We start from the raw sequence: 17,952 nt of genomic DNA on the forward strand, positions 1-17,952 counted from the left end.
GGTTAGGCTAAGGGTAGCGTTAGGTAGGGTTAAGTTTAAGTAGTTATGGTTAGGGTTAGGCTATAGGCTAGCGTTATTAAGTTTAGGCAAGTAGTTAGGGTTAGGTTAAGGGTAGTGTTAGGTTAGTGTTAAGTTTAGGCAAGTAGTGGTTATGGTTAGGGTAAGTCTCCAGAGAATGCATGAGCAAGTATATGTAAATACGACAAAAGTGACTACTGTGTGTGTGTGTGTGTGTGTGTGTGTGTGTGTTGACTTCAACAGAACCTGATATTAATTTCAAGGTTGCAACAACGTAGTTCAATGTTCAACACAACAGTTCAATTGTGCGTGCGTGCGTGTGTGTGTGTGTGTGTGTCTGTGATCCAGAGATACTGATACATCTGTGATATTGACACTGATCAAAGGAGCTTCCCCTCTGGCTGCTTTAGATCCTCTAAAGAGAAATTGAGAGCCATTCTACCAATGTCAAAAGCTGCTGAACTTGATGAGGCCTGCCTGGTGTGTGAAGCAGGCAAACTGATCTTTTTTGGTGACAACTTTTTTAATTGTTTTTTCAACATGTACATTTGCAAATTATACACACAAATACAAAAAATACAGCAAAGAAAGAAAAAAACTGAATGAACAAGACACCCTCCCCCTTGCCATATCAACAATAACATTACTTATCTACAGCCGTAGAAGTTCATTATTCATACGTATATTATAACATATCATGATTGTAAACAAAATCATACCCCCTCTTGTTCAATCACTCTTCCTCATATCTGCAAGCTGGGCGATACAGCCGGAACCAGTATCGGAGCACACACATGAGTCTTTCTCAACATTGAATAAATTGTGACAGTAATGTCACTCTGGCAAACAGATCAATGTGACCCATCGCCCAGCTTCCCTGTCCTACGAACTGTACACTGCATATGTTTTTGATGCTGAGTTCTGTTCGCCTCAGCCTCAAAACAGATACTTCCTCCCCATGAGGAGTTTGGTTTCCCCTACGTCACACGGCGTTATTATAAGAGCTCTTGATGGAGGAGGCGAGGGCAACTCTGTTCTCATGGAGACACCTGTGGACAATGCGGAGAGTCATGTGTATGCCAATATTAACCCACTGTCTGAAATGTCCCTCAGCAGGCGTGACCTCCACAGCTTCCAGACTGAAGGTGAGTGTCACAAAAAGAGCTTATATGACTGTTTTCAAGCTATTACATTGGTCTGAGTCTCACTCTGGGATTCAAGCTGATATTTAGACTTATCCAGAATGATTAAAGCTGTCTTCACATGAAAAGCGATCTTCTCTTCTTTCACCACGAGGTATAGATGAAAGTCAGCAGTAAGTACCGGTAGGTCAAAGTTATTAAAGTAATTCAAACTTTTTTTATGATTATCTTTTTTTTTATAAAAAAAATACAAGACACAACAACAGAACACAAACAACAACAACAACAACAACAAAAGGGCGGCACAATAACAATAGTAACCAAAGTAATAATGAAACATCAAAAAGCAAATAACAGTAGACTGAAAAGAAATTAAGAAAAGAGAGAGAGAGAGAATATATATATATTAGGGCTGTCAGCGTTGACGCGTTAATCGCGATGCGATTAATGGCCGACCATAGCATTAATCGCTTGCCGCTATTTTGTCCCTTCGTCGCACCCGTACCTGTAGTCAAGCCGGTCGCAGCCGTTTCCTGTCTCCTGCCTGTGCAGGCATGGAAGAGAGACAGCAATACGCTTCTAAATGGCTCGTTTTACTTAACAAAAAACTCCCAAATGGCACAGTGGACAAGTCAACAGCACCTTGTGTAAAACGGAATTAAAATATCACCGAAGTACATCGGAAAAACACCCTTAGGTTACACCATGCAGCATGTATTTGGATATAATCTCAAACTTTAAGAATGGTTCCTTGTTGATTTATTCCTAGTATTGGCTCCCATGCCATTTGTTTACCCCCTATCTAAAGTACAAGTGCAAAATCTTAAGGTATTGTAGTGAGGCAGCAGAGTGCTGTCTCCCTGCAAGGACTAATCAGAGACAATGACTTACACCTGAGAGTGATCAGAGGGGCAACGCTCACTGAACATTGAAAAGGCAGTCAGACTTTGGCTGCAGGGTTGCTGGAGGAGCGTCTGTCTGTTCTGCGGCTGGTCACTCTCTGGACGGGAGGGAGCGTTCGCAGCTGGTTAGGGCTGCCGGCGCGGAAGACAGTTAGCCAGGGGGAAAGTGTTCCTGTAGTCAGTGAGGGCCGGGCTGTATAGGAGTGAACCTTGTCGCCGCGCTCCAGCCGATCTTCAGCAGCGGCACGCTGCTGTATGCTGTGTCCACACCACAAGCCTGACTTTGTCCTGCACCGCCGACGAAGCCGTGATTCCCCGGGGAGTCGGCCGGCGCCACAAGCGTAGACCCCGGGGAGGGTCATCGCCAACCGGGCGAGTTGAGTAGCCTACACTCACCTCCATGTTATTTATGTCTGTCCTCTAGGTCTGTTCTCGTCTGTGTGTTAGGTTTTAGACATTAGCCTTTTAAATTGTGTGGGAGCCTGTATGGGGAGGCAGCGGGTGGAGCTGGCTATATTGCTGTTGGGGTGGAGGGTGCCTGGGTTTTCTCCTAGCTCACGGGCTTTGACGTTTGCAGTGGCGTGTGTAGTGCAATCCTTGCAGTGAAGTTTGTATTGCTGTGCGTTACCCCTGTGTGGTACGTGTGCTGTGTGGTGAAGTGGCTAAGCTAGTCGTTGTATATCTAGCGCTTTGGAGTGCGGTGTTATCTCTATTCTTATACGTGTGCTGTGTTGTGAAGTGGCTAAGCTAGTCGTTTTATATCTAGCTCTTTAGAGTGCGGTGTTATCTCTTATATAAATCCGGCATTACTCCGGCCCATTCGCCATACCTGTGCGGTTCCATTGTGTACCTCCTCACCTCGTTGCCCATGCCCTATATGAATTGCTTTTAGATAATAAAGTGACTTTTGTATGTACAATCTGTTTCCTGTGTGGGATATTCCAGCCTCGGTGACAGTGAACCAATTACCGGTTCTCAAGGTAGCAGCATTTAGCTGCCTTCATACCGAAAGGTTCATTACAGTATGTTCTATCGATAAACCAATTTCTCGAGTAACAGCTCCAAAATATCAGACATAAAGGACTACTATATGCTTGTGAGAGCTATATTCACACTTCACAGTATAATTTATGCAAGCGTCATACGGGGGAAAATATCAGATAAACTGATTGTTATATCCTGAGATCTTTAATCTCGCCTGTATAACATAATATGTCACTCGGACACCAACGTGAGTTAACGTGGTTTATTAAGCAGCAGCCAACATTCCAATCATAGCAGAATACACTAGCTAGCAGTAAAGGGACAATACATCACACTGATCTTTGCAGTTCTGTGTTGATTAGCTAATATTTCAGTGGCATTTATTTCTATTTGGAACAAAAATGATTGTTTAACAGATTGCATGTTTACTGGGCAGTGGTGAGAAGGGCTTTGTGTTTGTGTGACTTGCGTGAATGGCTAATGGCTAGCCATTCACTAGCCTTACAGCTAGCTGATGACTGCTAATAAGTTCTCCCAGCCTAGCAACGGTCTGAAGTCTCCCCAAATTCTACAACAATGTCTTGTTTACTAACGTTCATAGTTGATAACGTTACAGCAATACAGTTACGGTTTCGTACTCACTGTAAGATCAAGTGTTTAACGTTTATGTTAGCTTATTGTTTTGAATAGAATGTTTGACTAGCTCGCTGGAGCTAGCCTCGGTAGCCGCCGCCATGTTGAATAGTGAAAGAACTACAAACGCACAGGCGCCTCTCGGTGGCGTCACACCCGGTCTCGCCAAAGCCCGCCCGTAGCTCACGCTGATTGGTTCGCCTGGGTGGCGGCCGATTTAAACGCCAATCTTGAGCTAGGTCCAGACAGAGGTGGGATTGTGAATTTGTGGAACAATGCCGCCCCCGTCTGGCGGAGTCAGGCTAGATATGAACAGGTCTAATGACAAATATGGAATATCACCCAAAGAAATACCACGGTTTAATGCCAACAGATAAACCATACAGATTTGTTGTAATTGTAAACACAAATAAGGGAGCAGAGACATGGTTTTCAAGTATAACACAATGTACAACTTTTATTCAAAGACAGGATTGAAAAATATAAGACAGGACACTACGTTAAAGTCTGAAATGTACCTATAGATTTGCTAGAAGAATTAACATTTCAGCTTGTCACCTGATGTCACTATTAATGGACAGCACAGTAGTAAGGATTTTGAAAGTTTTGATGATTCAATCCAAGTCAGAAACACAACATCACATGTGAGCCTTTTAGAATTCGAAAACCTTACTTCCAACAATTAACTAGCCTGCACTAACTACTGCACAGTAACGTGTAAAAATATTGAATGCAACAGTCTCATTCTGGAGGGAACCCCTCAGCTGAATTCACATTGGAATATGATATCAAGGCTTGATACATTTGATTTGACTCCTACAGCAATGTGGAGGTTAACATCTAGCTAGGTTGCATCTGGAATATGATATCAAGTCATTAATGTCAGGTCTCAGTCGCATTCATGTTAACCTCTTAACGTCTAGCTATAGCTAGGTTACATCTGGATTACGTATAATATATATACAGTATAATACTACGCTCACTAGGTCATTCACGTTAACGTTATAGCTTCCAAAAATCTACTGTAGCTAGCTAGCGTTAGCTAAATAGGTTACATCTGTAACCACGCTGAAATGCGAGTGCATTAACGTTAATATTTCTATTAGCTAGGTCAAACACACCTTAACGTTATGAGTGTGGCCGTTTTTGATTAACATTAAGTCCACGATCAAGTCTAGCATTTCAGTATATTCCTACCTCTTAACATCTAGCTAGGTTGCATCTGGAATATGATATCACGCCGTCAGGTCTCAGTCGCATTCACATTAACCTCTTAACGTCTAGCTATAGCTAGGTTACATCTGGATTATGTATAATATATATATAATACTACGCTAACTATGACATTCCAAACCGATGCTCCAAACATCTACTGTAGCTAGCTAGCTAAATAGGTTACATCTGTAACCACGCTGAAATGTGAGTGCATTAACGTTAATATTTCTATTAGGTCAAACACACCTTAACATTATGAGTGCTGCCGTTTTTGATTAACATTAGCGTTAAGTCCATGATCAAATCTAGCATTTCGGTATATTCAGTGTGTGTGAAAAGGATAATGTTATCATGCTAGCATTATTAGCACACAATGTATACAGTCCATGGTAAAACGTTAGCAGTGACCACCGACAACTTCATTCACTCACCGAAAAAAGTGGAAACCACCTTTCTTTGAGGTACGGTTAATACAACCACAACACCACAAACGCGACCGCCAGGTCAAACGATTAGCCTAACGTTACCATGGCTGGGCTGTGGCCGCAGAAGAGCAGCGCCCACTCACTCGGACACGCCCTTAATTATGCATAACTTAACCCTTATCAAATGTAAACAGGCGAGTTATAAAATATATTTCCCCACCACATATGTTATGAAAAGGTGAAATCAGCTATATAGGGATGTTCATCAGTTATCGAAAATCGATAATTGATCGTTAAGGAATTGAATCGATCATGTGGAATTTTTTTCGATTTTGTTATCATTTAAAAAAATAAATAATTGCAGACTAGGTTTGGGTGGAATTCGTTCCTCCTCGCCCCACTCCATTGCACAGCCGACTAACGTGAGGTGGAGCTTCATATAGTCTCTAGTTTTCTGGCTGGGCACGGGCCTTTGTGCCAACAAAACTGTTTTAAACATAGGGAATTCACACCGGCATGCGCCGGGGACAGCAGAGTGTTTGAGAGGAGACACATTGAGATAAAGAGTTAATTGAGGAGAACACGTTGTCTTTCGTATTTTTTGCCATAGGCATTAATTAAAAAAAAATATATATATATATATATATATATATATATATAAAAATTATTAATATGATCGATAATCGATAATTGATCGTTAATTTTCCCCGATTTTCGATTATGGAAATTTTTCAAAATGAACATCCCTACTATATAGACCAAAACCGTGTTAAAGCCCAGGCTGTAAATATGTTTAATTGCAGTTAGAAAGTTGGGCAGGAACAATGGGACTCCTGAGCCCTGCCTCAAGTGGCCATTTGAGGAATTACAGCTTAAACAAACACTTCCGCAACTGCAAGGGAAAGTGGGAGGGGTTGGGGCGTGGGTGTAACAGAATAATGGAGGGATGGTCTTAAAGCGACAGCGTCACGGCATCGTTTTGAAAGTTTTGGCATTAAATGTAGTTTCCAGGAATTTCTAGGTGGTTCCAGGACTTTCCAACCAGCCCATGTCCTTCCCCGGATGATAATCCACCTCCATGCAAATTTTCAGCCCAATCGGACCGGCGGTGTGGACCTGTATACTGCCCTGCAAAGCCAAAAGGGGGTAACGCGCCAGAGTGTAGAACTGAGAAAAATGACTTTAAAGTTTTGTTGTTGTCCAGCCAAATGTATTGTAGGAAGAAAACTGGAAATGTGTTAATTATTTGTTTTTTTATGTAGTTATTTATCTACATAATTTGTTTTAGCTCAAACTTGACCTTTGACCCTTAATTGGAAGTTACCTTACTCTGGCTTTGCATTGTCTGCAAAATAATAAGGGTGATGCCAAGCGAAAAGACAATGGCCCCTATCTTCCCACTGGCCTTAGGCGCTAAAACTGGCGTTAAACGCAAAAAAACGCGCCTGCGTTTGCCTCGGGAAGATAGCATCATGGTTTTAGGCCCCGAAATGCGCTTTACGCCGAAGAGGCATGGCACAGTGCCAGAATAGGCCAGAATGGGCGTTTCGGCCTTAAATACCGGCCTAACGCTATCTTCCCCCTGGCGTTAATTTAGCGCTTAGCGCTTTTCAAAACCAGGCCTTATTCAGTGCGCCGGGGATATTACTGTGCTCTCTCTCACTCCATCTCTCTCGTGCATCAGACAGGCACAATGACCGATGAAAGAAAAGTTGTCATACCGTAGTTTTGAGCCCCTGTCATTCAGAGGCTGTTGCATCACCCTACCTGTGCAGGGGGGGAGAAGAAAAGGTAGCGAGAGAAAACGATCATTCTGCCCAAACAAATATTCACTGCGCCGGCTCCCCTACCAAGGCCACACATGTGAAATCTCCCAGCATGCATTGAGGCTAATACATTTCGACAAGACATAGCAACCAAATCAGCCTAAATAGGCTAAATGGTAGATATAAATAATATGTATGTTAACACAACATGCAATTCTAGAACATTTCAATATTGGATACAACGTGATATAGACGAGTGACAGCTGTGACAGCGGTTCTACTGTGATGTCCGCTCCAGCAAGACTTGGTTTACTTCACACATAGTTTTACAATAAAAACACATTTATGCAATAACTTTACATAATGTAGGCTATATTTATGTGCATCATTTAGCCTGTGCAGCAGGTAGTCTACAAATTATAAAACTACCTGCCCTGAATGAGCCGAGTGGGGGTGCTTGTTCACTATTGTGAAAGTTATATTATGTGTTTACAACATAAAGATCATGTAGATGCTATCAGGAATGTCACCGATAGTTAACGTTCTATATTGTAGGCTACAGGGAGACTGCATCAGCCCTGCTGAACAGATCTGTATTTGCCTGGCTGTAGGTTGAATTGTTTTATTCAGGCTATGATCTGTGATGTGCTGACATATCCAAATTGGCATGAAGAGATGAGAGCATGCAGCCAAAACCCGGACATGGATCAAGTGGATCGGAGCTTCGAAAGGAAGAATGTCATTGAGTAACTGCAGTTCACCAATGAGCACAGTTGTGAATAATTCTACGCTTAAAAGGCGTGGTTATAATGCTTAAGGCCGTGTAGCGCCGAGACGAAAATATCCAGTGCGCCGGTCCACGCCCACTAATATGGGCTGCGCCTGGCGCTAAGCGCTAATATGGCCAGTGGGACGATAGAGCCCAGTAACTTCAATTTGATCCTTCACTTGCTTGCTTATCACTATATAAAACCAGTATATATGATAATAATGATAACATAGACATGAGGTTAAATGTTCATGACCCAATTAGGCTTAAAGAAGGACTTACCCCCTAGATATGTATCAGAACAGTGATTTGAAAATACCTATGGAAAAAAACAAGAAATGACATATGCTCTTGTCTATACTATACTCTTTGGCTGTCCTCAGCCCAGGATTTTTTTTCGGAAATCGACGCCATTACAGTTTGCCCACCGCCTCGAAAACAATTTATTTGAGAGCTGCAATATCTTTATAAATATCAACAACTATCCAACGCTGGTGGCCTGTAGGGAAACAGCGTTGCTCAAAATGGTTGAAAGTTATATCAATTTGGTAATTCAGTGGCGAACTAGAAATTTAATTATTTTTCTCCCATATGTGTGTATGTGGCGTGTAACTTACGTGTTAAAAGAGACTAGTGACGCGAGACCGCAGCACAGCACAATAGTCAGGACAAACGCCCGGTGTTACGCGCAAATCGGCCCCCCTGTACATGCGCGCCCCCCTATGTAAACAAACGCATTGGACAGACCTGCCCCCCGTAGTACCACATTTTAGCCGCCAGGTGTCATCTGGACATAAAAACACTGCTACATTTACAGGCAGACAGTACGTTACCACAGATCTTCAAATCTCACTAAATATAGACAGTTTTCACGGAACGATGTTGCTAGGGAACAGTTTGAAACCTAGCTTAATTCCTGACAGTTATTGTATTAGCAAACACTGCAACTGGAAGTAAGCTAGGGACCATTTAGAATGCCAATAGTCAAGTTAAAACCGTCTAAAGTTGGATTGTAAAAACGTGTATTTGTAATTAAGAAAATAAATAAATAAAAAATCATGACTTGACAAGTAGGCTATAGGCTACGTGCTGTAGACATACTCTGTTATAATAAGGACATGCAAAACACATTACAACTGGGATTTGAACTCATGCCTCCCTAATCTGCAACATGGACCAGAAGTCAGCGCTTAACCCACTCCACCACAGAGACCATTAATGGCAATTGGTGTGTTTTGCATTAGTTAAATCGTTTCTATGTGCAACCTTGCTCTCCCGTACGTGATTGTCCCCCCTGTCTAAACACCTCTCCACACCTTCCACTTGTGTCTGGACAGAAAGGCCCCCCTGCAGTACCGCATTTCCACCACCATGTGTAGTTTCTCCCATGGAGGCTTATGTTTAACTGTAAAAACAGGTGCTAGTGAGATAGATAGATAGATAGATAAATAAATAAATAAATAGATAATAAATAGATACATACATACATACATACATAAATAAATAAATATATAAATAAATAAATAACATTTCATCTCTAGGTCTCTTTAGATTGCCATAAGATGGACTGTAAAAACAGGTCAGTAAAATAAATAAATGAATAAACTAAAGAATTCATGGCCTTACAAGTAGGTAGACATACTCTGTTATAATAAGGACAAGCAACAAAGATTACAGATGGGATTTGAACCCATGGCCTCCAAGTCTGCAGCATGGACCAAATGCTAACTCTTAGACCACTGTACCACAGAGACTTCTTGTGGCATTCATGCTGCTTTGCATTAGTTAATTCTCTATGTGCAACCTTGCTCTCCCATACATGATTGTCCCCCCTGTCTAAACACCTCTCCTCACCTTCCACTTGTGTCTGGACAGAAAGGCCCCCCTGCAGTACCGCATTTCCACCACCATGTGTACAAATGTTTCTCCCATGGAGGCTTATAAAAGAATGGAACCTCATCAAGTCTCGTCTGTACACACTAGCCCATTTAAAGGGAAAGGTTTCCAAATGTAGCCTATATTTAGGTTTTGAATTAATTGGAGTACCAACATTTCATCTCTTGCCAAAGGATGGACTGTAAAAATAGGTGTTAGTAATCAATCAATCAATCAATCAATCAATCAATTAATCGACTAAAGAATGCATGGCCTTTCAAGTAAGTAGACAAACCGTTATAAAGACATGCAACAGACAGTGGGGTTCGAACCCAAGGCCTCTGCAGCCAAAAGTCAGCTCTTAAACCACTGCACCACAGAGAGCTTTGATGACTGTTGCTGTCTTTTGCATTAGTTAATTCCTCTCTATGGGCAATTCTGCCCTCCCATACATGCTTGTCCCCAAGACCTCACATCTCTTCCACTGTCTATGTGTACGCCTCATGCAGAAGTGTCCCCTGCTGTACCACATTTCTGCCACCAGGTGACTGGGAAAACCAAACACCTTGCTCTAGTCTTTCTAGTTCCTCTTTATTGGGGTCACAATATGACCGTAAGTGGTAATTTTGACGTCAAGATTACAAGCTCTCTGATGATAAATTCCTCAATTGGGAGATTCATGCATTTATTGTGTTAATATCCTTTAGAAAGACACTTAATGTGAAGAGGCAATTTTTTCTATTCTGTACAGGCACAATTAGATTGACCACACCTTGTTGCAGGTTGTTTCTCACAATCATCATGCTAACCATGTCTGTCTCTTTCATGTATTGCATGTGTGAGAGAATGCAACAAGCAAAGGTTCTTGAAATAACATGTATTAATGGTTGGTAGACTGATCAACAAGGAATAGGCCTACATGTGTTTTGCTTGAAAATAATAGCATTTCAGCATCTGTCACTAACTAGATTAAAACCTATAGGCTATCTGTTTTGTTTCAGACAGCCTTGTGACTTGCTTTGAACACAGAAAGAAAGAAGGAGCCTGCCTGCATATCAAAATGAGGCTAATAATTGCATTTAACTTGTTTATTTAAAATAGTACTTGACCAAATAGAAAACAACAGAATATTGACGAAAAACCATTTTGACTCTAGCACAAGTCTGGGTAAGGAATGCTTATGAAAGATTCTGAGGCCTTAGTAGAAGCTTAATGTTGAAGGCAAGGCAAGGCAAGGCAAGGCAAGGCAAGGCAACTTTATTTAATGCCAAAAACAATTCAAAGTGCTTTACAGAAATAGAAGAGATAAAACAATACAACAATGGAACACATTAAATTACATCAGGAAAAAAATTACAATCACAGTAAAAAGTGACAATAAAAAAGAATTGAAGTTGAAGAATACTGTCTGACGAAGAGCTGTTTGGCTCGAAACGTTACCACTGCACTTGGTGCAATAAAGCTATCAAAAAGGAGTCATTTTAGTGTGCGAGCGATTTTTTCATTTGTTTCACTGTTATATTTTTTCGTCTCAGCACCTACCCGAAGTCTCGATCCTTGGATGTGCATGTTTACATCTATTTCAAGTTGAAGAATACAACATGAATCTCCTGGTAATTCAACGTATTAGCAAGATACACCTGGGTGTATTCATTCTAACAAAGCTTGTTTGCTGGTCGGACAAAACTGCCTCCCCACCAAGCCCCGCCCCCGCAGCAGACATGTGCAGACTCGAGTTTGCCAATGAGTTTGCTTCAAGTAAGTCAAGACAGGCAGATTCAATGGTGGAGTGCATGCGCCCCCTAGTGGATGCATGCATTTACACAGGGGGGGCACGCATGTACAGGGGGGTTGATTTGCGCGTAACATGGTGTGCGATTTTTCTGCTCAATACAGTCTGAGATTGGGTACAGGATTGCGGGAATCCCGCATCTGTTTGCGAAGGTGCGACTGGACAGGACGCTTTTCACAGACAGGGGCACAGCATGAGTCTGCAGGAGCGGAGCGAGGTGAGTGTCACTTCATGCCTTCTCCCAGTCCTCCCCGTCGAAAGTGAAGCAGGAAAATACATTTTAGGCTCTCAACCTAATATATATGGAATTCTGGACAAAATCATATCTAGGCTACATCAGATTTGCATATGAGAGACCAAATAACGTCAGACGCTTGACTACTTGTGTTGCAATGACTCAAGAAAGGACGAGAGCGGAAAGGTTCCGTGCGCTGCAGGCAGGAGAGAGAGAGAGAGAGAGAGAGAGAGAGAGAGAGAGAGAGAGAGAGAGAGAGAGAGAGAGAGAGAGAGAGAGAGAGAGAGAGAGAGAGAGAGAGAGAGAGAGAGAGAGAGAGAGAGAGAGAGAGAGAGAGAGAGAGAGAGAGAGATCTCTGCATGGGGAAAGTGGGAGAGAGATATAGTAGGGTCATCTGTGGCACTTCCGTGACCGTGGAGAGCGAAGGTCCGTTTCTCAATGGATTTGTCATCTAGGAGGGTTAATAAACAAATTTAGCCGGGGTGTATTTTTAAAAAAGGCGGGGTAAATATTTGAGAGACCAAAATCCAAAATGGCTGCTGTGGAAATGAACTTTTTAATGCTTTGACCTACAATGATGCACAATCAGGGCCGTAACCAGAGTTCGGTTGGTGTGTCTTAAAGTGTGTAATGTTAACATTAGTTAGAGAAAAAGCGAGCTCGCGCAAGTGCTGACACTGACTGCTTCACAGACTGACTGAGCTAATCTGAAAATGCTTGACTGAAAAAGGGCCGTTGCCTACCAACAAGGTCAAGATTAAAAGTCCATACTCTTAACAAAAACTAAAACTTCACTGAAAAGGGACATTGCACAACAGGGATTAGGACTAGACAGTCAGCTGAGTTCAAAGACAAGTTTCCTTTACTGTGTGCTGATGAAATTTAGTAGCCTAGGATTCAGTTTTAATTTCAAAGTTAATTTCATTGTTTGTTTTGAGTTGACCTTTAAATTCAGCTCAAGCAACTAACCTTGCTAGCTTTGCATACAGAATATTATTTTATGTTAGGCTATAGTGCAAAATTGTTTTTGGTTCATTATGAAAATGTGATGGGATGAACTGGACACCATATTCTCAGTAGCCTACCCTATTTAATGGGAAACCGCAAATCAGCAACTGTTGTTTACACACAAACATTGGCTTTAATGACCTCAGAGATTACTTCTGTGTACTTTTACTGTATATTATTCAACTCATCATGAGAAGACCTGTCATTCAAGCCTACGGTAATATGAAGGCTCTATGACGATTTTGAAAAAACTGCCTTTTAGAGCTCAAAATTGGCAGCCATCTTGGATTTGAAGGTAAAAAATAAGTCAAATCATTATATAAACACCAAATATGTATTCCTTGACCAGAATAAGCTCTGAAACCATGTATTGTGCATCATTGTAGGTCAAACCATTAAAAAGTTCATTTCCACGGCAGACATTTTGGATTTTGGTCTCTCAAATATTTTCCCCGCCTTTTTTAAAAATACACCCCGGCTAAATTTGTTTATTAACCCTCCTAGATGACAAATCCATTGAGAAACGGACCTTCGCTCTCCGCGGTCACGGAAGTGCCACAGATGACCCTACTAATACATGATGCTGCTGCTAAGTGCACTGGCTGCGCTATAGGCTACACTCTCCATTCACAAACTGCACTGGTCTCTGTGACCACGATGGCGCTTAAGGATTAAATTATTATTACTCTCTTGCCTTTCATGACACAACTTTAAAACGTAGATAGATAGTAAAAAACACATATTTAGGAAAAGTCATGGACAGGCAGGGTCATATCTTTTATTGAAATAGAGTTACATGCATTGAAAATATCAAAACGGTCCCACTGACCACAGTGGCGGTTCTAGTGTTAACAGGTCAAGTGACACAAACATCCAATGAGCTGTGTGTATTGTAGCTACTAGCACCATATTAAATTCCATTTTATTCTCTTCTTTTCTTTTCTTTTCCTGTCAACCATTTTATGTGAAGCACTTTGAATTGCCTCTGTGTATGAAATGTGCTATACAAATAAACTTGACTTGACTTGACTTGACCATATTGGTAGGAAAATGCTTGTGACATCATGGGAATAGGCTTGGAGTTGTGAGGAGCCGAAAGGGTACAGGGGGAGTAGTGGAGTAACTATCTTGAAATCCCATAGTCTTTGGGGACAACGTGACGTCAGGTTGTACCAAATCTCCCATTCATTTGCGGGCAAAAAAAAAGCAGTGTTCCACCCTTAGAGGGCGCTTATGCCAGTTATGCTGCTGAAAAATGATACAAATGGCAGAATGGCAACAGTTTGGTCACAAATGTGGAAATTTTGACCAGCATTCTTCACACATCACCCCCAAAGTCATATACTGTATATTGGTTAAAAGCTGAAAAAAAGTTTTTTGTTTTGGAGGTAAGTTCTCCTTTAATATAATATACATATGAATATAATATAACTAGATTATCAGGCCGCTACACATCCTTCAAGCCTAGTTTGGTGGGACTCTTGTTGGCCCGTTGTTGTGTGTCTGTGTGTTTACGCCTCGTATGAGCTGGCTCCTCGGGGGTTAATGTCATATGAGCTGGCTCCTCGGGGGTTAATGTCGTATGAGCTGGCACATCTGGGGTTAATTTCATATGAGCAGCGCCTCTGGTGTTAATGCTGTATGAGCTGGTACCTCAGGGGTTAATGTCATATGAGCTGGCGCCTCAGGGGTTAATGTTGTATGAGCTGTTACCTCAGGGGTTACTGTCATATGAGCTGGCGCCTCGGGGGTTAATGCTGTATGAGCTGGTACCTCAGGGGTTAATGTCATATGAGCTGGCGCCTCGGGGGATAATGCTGTATGAGCTGGTACCTCAGGGGTTAATGTCATATGAGCTGGTACCTCAGTGGTTAATGTTGTATGAGCTGGCACTTCGGGGGTTAATGCTGTATGAGCTGGTTCCTCTGGGGTTAATTTCATATGAGCGACGCCTCGGGGGTTAATGTTGTATGAGCTGGCACCTCCGGGGTTATTTTCATATGAGCGGTGCCTCTGGGGTTAATGTGGTATGAGCTGGCGCCTCGGGGTTAATGTCGTATAAGCTGGCACCACGGGGGCTAAATCTGTATGAGCTGGTGCCTCGGGGGTAAATGTGGTATAAGCTGGCGCCTCGGGGGTTAATGTCATATGAGCTGGCACCTCAGGGGTTAATGTCATATGAGCTGGTGCCTCGGGGGTTAATGCTGTATCAGGGGTTAATGTCATATGAGCTGGTACCTCAGGGGTTAATGTTGTATGAGCTGGCACTTCGAGGGTTAATGCTGTATGAGCTGGTCCCTCTGGGGTTAACTTAATATGAGCGGTGCCTCGGGGGTTAATGTTGTATGAGCTGGTCCCTCCGGGGTTAATTTCATATGAGCGGTGCCTCTGGGGTGAATGTGGTATGAGCTGGCGCCTCGGGGTTAATGTCGTATAAGCCTTCACCACGGGGGTTACATTTGTATGAGCTGGTGTCTCGGGGGTAACTGTGGTATAAGCTGGCGCCTCGGGGGTTAATGTCATATGAGCTGGCGCCTCGGGGGTTACTGTTGTACGAGCTGGCACCTTGGGGGTTAAATTTGTATGAGCTGGAGCCTCGGGGGTAAATGTGGTATGAGCTGGTGCCTCGGGGGTAAATGTGGTATGAGCTGGTGCCTCGGGGGTTACTGTATAAGGGTTAGGGAGTTAATAGTCTCGCTAGCCAGCCTCTCTTCCTTTCTGTCAGAGAGTCTGGCGTCGCAGGTTTCCATTGTGGGATTGCGAAAAAAATGCTCTGTTTGGGTTAACCAATCAGCTTCGTCTTGGGCGGTGCTTAACGTTAGTGCCCTTGGAAAATAGTTTCGGGGTGGAACTTGTGTCGGCGGAACATTTAGACGGGAGGAGAGCTCACCGAAAGATAACACTCCTCGCAAAATAATACAAGACGTATGTCAATTGTGTGATGGTAGTTTTCAAAGAAGAAAAGACAGACATCGCCTCATTAGCAGTTCGCATGAGCCGACGCCTACATTTACTTTAGCGCTGGAGGGGCTCACTGCACCCGTTAAAACCACAGACGATTTATTAGCTGTATGTGGCTCTTGTAGAACGTTGTTAAATCGATATCACAGAAGCTCATGTGAGGTGGAACGGATCGGTGCTTTGGTCAAGTCAATGTCAGTGGCAAATGCCACTGCCAGAGTTAAAAGATGTATAAAATCAACACCGACTGGAGAAGGCCGCGACAGAAAACGGATCAACATCGTGCATGAGAGTCCAGCACGACGGAGCCTGTTTTCCAAGGTGCGTTGATAACTTCTTGTTGTCCTGCAACTGTAATGAAATCAGAATCTATACATAACATAGTTATGTTATATACATACCGTATACACACTCCTAGTCCTTTTATTGATTATTAAATAGTTCCTATGAGTATTTTGTACGATACAACTTGCTGGATTTACTGTACTGTATTCATGTTTCTGCCCATAAATGTATGGTTTTAATAATGTAGCCAAGATTTCAAGATGGTTGTAGTTTGTTCCTGTCACAAATAAATAATTCTTATTTTCTCCCCAATTGCTGCAACCTTCAAGGCCTTGGCCCCACGATCAACTGTGACTTCATTGCTGTTCAAACAGAGTGCCTTTTGGAACTAGGAAGGCTCGCTCCTGTTTTTTTACTGGAGGATTAGTCTCGCTACAGGAGGACAAAGTAACACATTATCTACCTAATTTCAAATAATTTTGTAGTAGCCACTAACTAGTCTCGCTTGCCAGACTGAAACCATTTTCAAGCTTCTTCTTGGGCTATATATCTCTTACCTATCTTAAACATTTTTCCACTTTTGTAGTCTGATTTGCCATTATTTCACATCTTTTTTGCAGGTGCTTTTTGGCTGCCACTACACCCCAACTTTACCATTTGCACCAATTAATCTCACATGTTACTTAATTGAAGCAGTAATTTGGTGAACAACATAATCCATGGGTTTTCAAACTGACATGGTGGGCCTCCCCTCAGACAAAGCTTTGAAAAAGGAGAGCCCCCTCGCTCAAATCCTGGATACCTATGGGATCATGTGTATGTAATTTGATCCAATACACATGTAATCATTTCGCCCAAATAGACTGATATTACTGTTGCATACACAAAAATGTCTGTATGAAGGCATTTATTAGTTTCTGATTCTGGGAAAATTCTGAAAAACGTTCAGATTCCCCCAAACTACTGTATCACACACATTTAGCCTATTCTATGATCTCATTTTAATAACTAATTTTCACTTCTATTCACTAAGCCTCCCCCAAAACTGCTTGACGCCCCCTGGGCAGGCCTGTCTCCCACTTTGAAAACCTGATATAATAACATAGTTCTTCTCTGTCTTGCTCTTGGTTATGTGTGTGTTTATACATTTTCTGCCACTCACCATCCTTTGCTTATTCACTTTCATGTTACTTTATCACCCCCTCAATTTGTGAAATGGTATCTAACTTGTCCTGTCAATTACAAAGTTACAGAAATACCAATAACAATTGTCACTCCCATCATTCTGCCTGTGCTAAAGCTCTTATTTTTAAAATGTAGGCAGCTGACAGCCAGGCAGCAGTAAAATCAACTGTTGGTGCAAGCTGTAGCAGGCCAGAGGCCCAATCCCAGCTCCTCCCTGATTCCCATCCTCAGCCAACTGCCCAGCCATCTGAGGATGGAGCAGTGAGGAAGGCACCTGTCACCATTGCACCAGCACGGCATTCACAGCCAGTTCAGGTTTGTTCACATTTGTTTCAGGTGAAATTTTGGTTGATGAAATGACATGTCCAGTTAAGTTCCATCCTGCAAGTAATTTTTAATACAAATGGGAAAATTCAGCCATAAGTAATAGAAGCATCTCTGATGTCTTACAAACCATCGTCACTGACTATATATATATATATATATATATATATATATATATATATATATATATATATAAACCGTTTCACAACAGAAGTCGTAATATTATAGAGATATGTGGTAATGGTGTTTTATTCTAAAACAGCTACCAGACCATCTCAGTTAAAAATTAAATGACAAGGAAATCGGTGTCAACAGTCAAGGTCAACATTAAATATGACCCTATTTCTTGTCTTTCCTCTTCTCTACTGTAGTCTGCTGTCAAAAGTATTCAACCTAGTCCTCAGCCTCCATTTAATCTAAAGTCCCAGCATCT

This window comes from Poromitra crassiceps (genome assembly GCF_964638095.1).
Source record: "Poromitra crassiceps genome assembly, chromosome: 6".
NCBI classification, from domain to species: Eukaryota; Metazoa; Chordata; class Actinopteri; order Beryciformes; family Melamphaidae; genus Poromitra; species Poromitra crassiceps.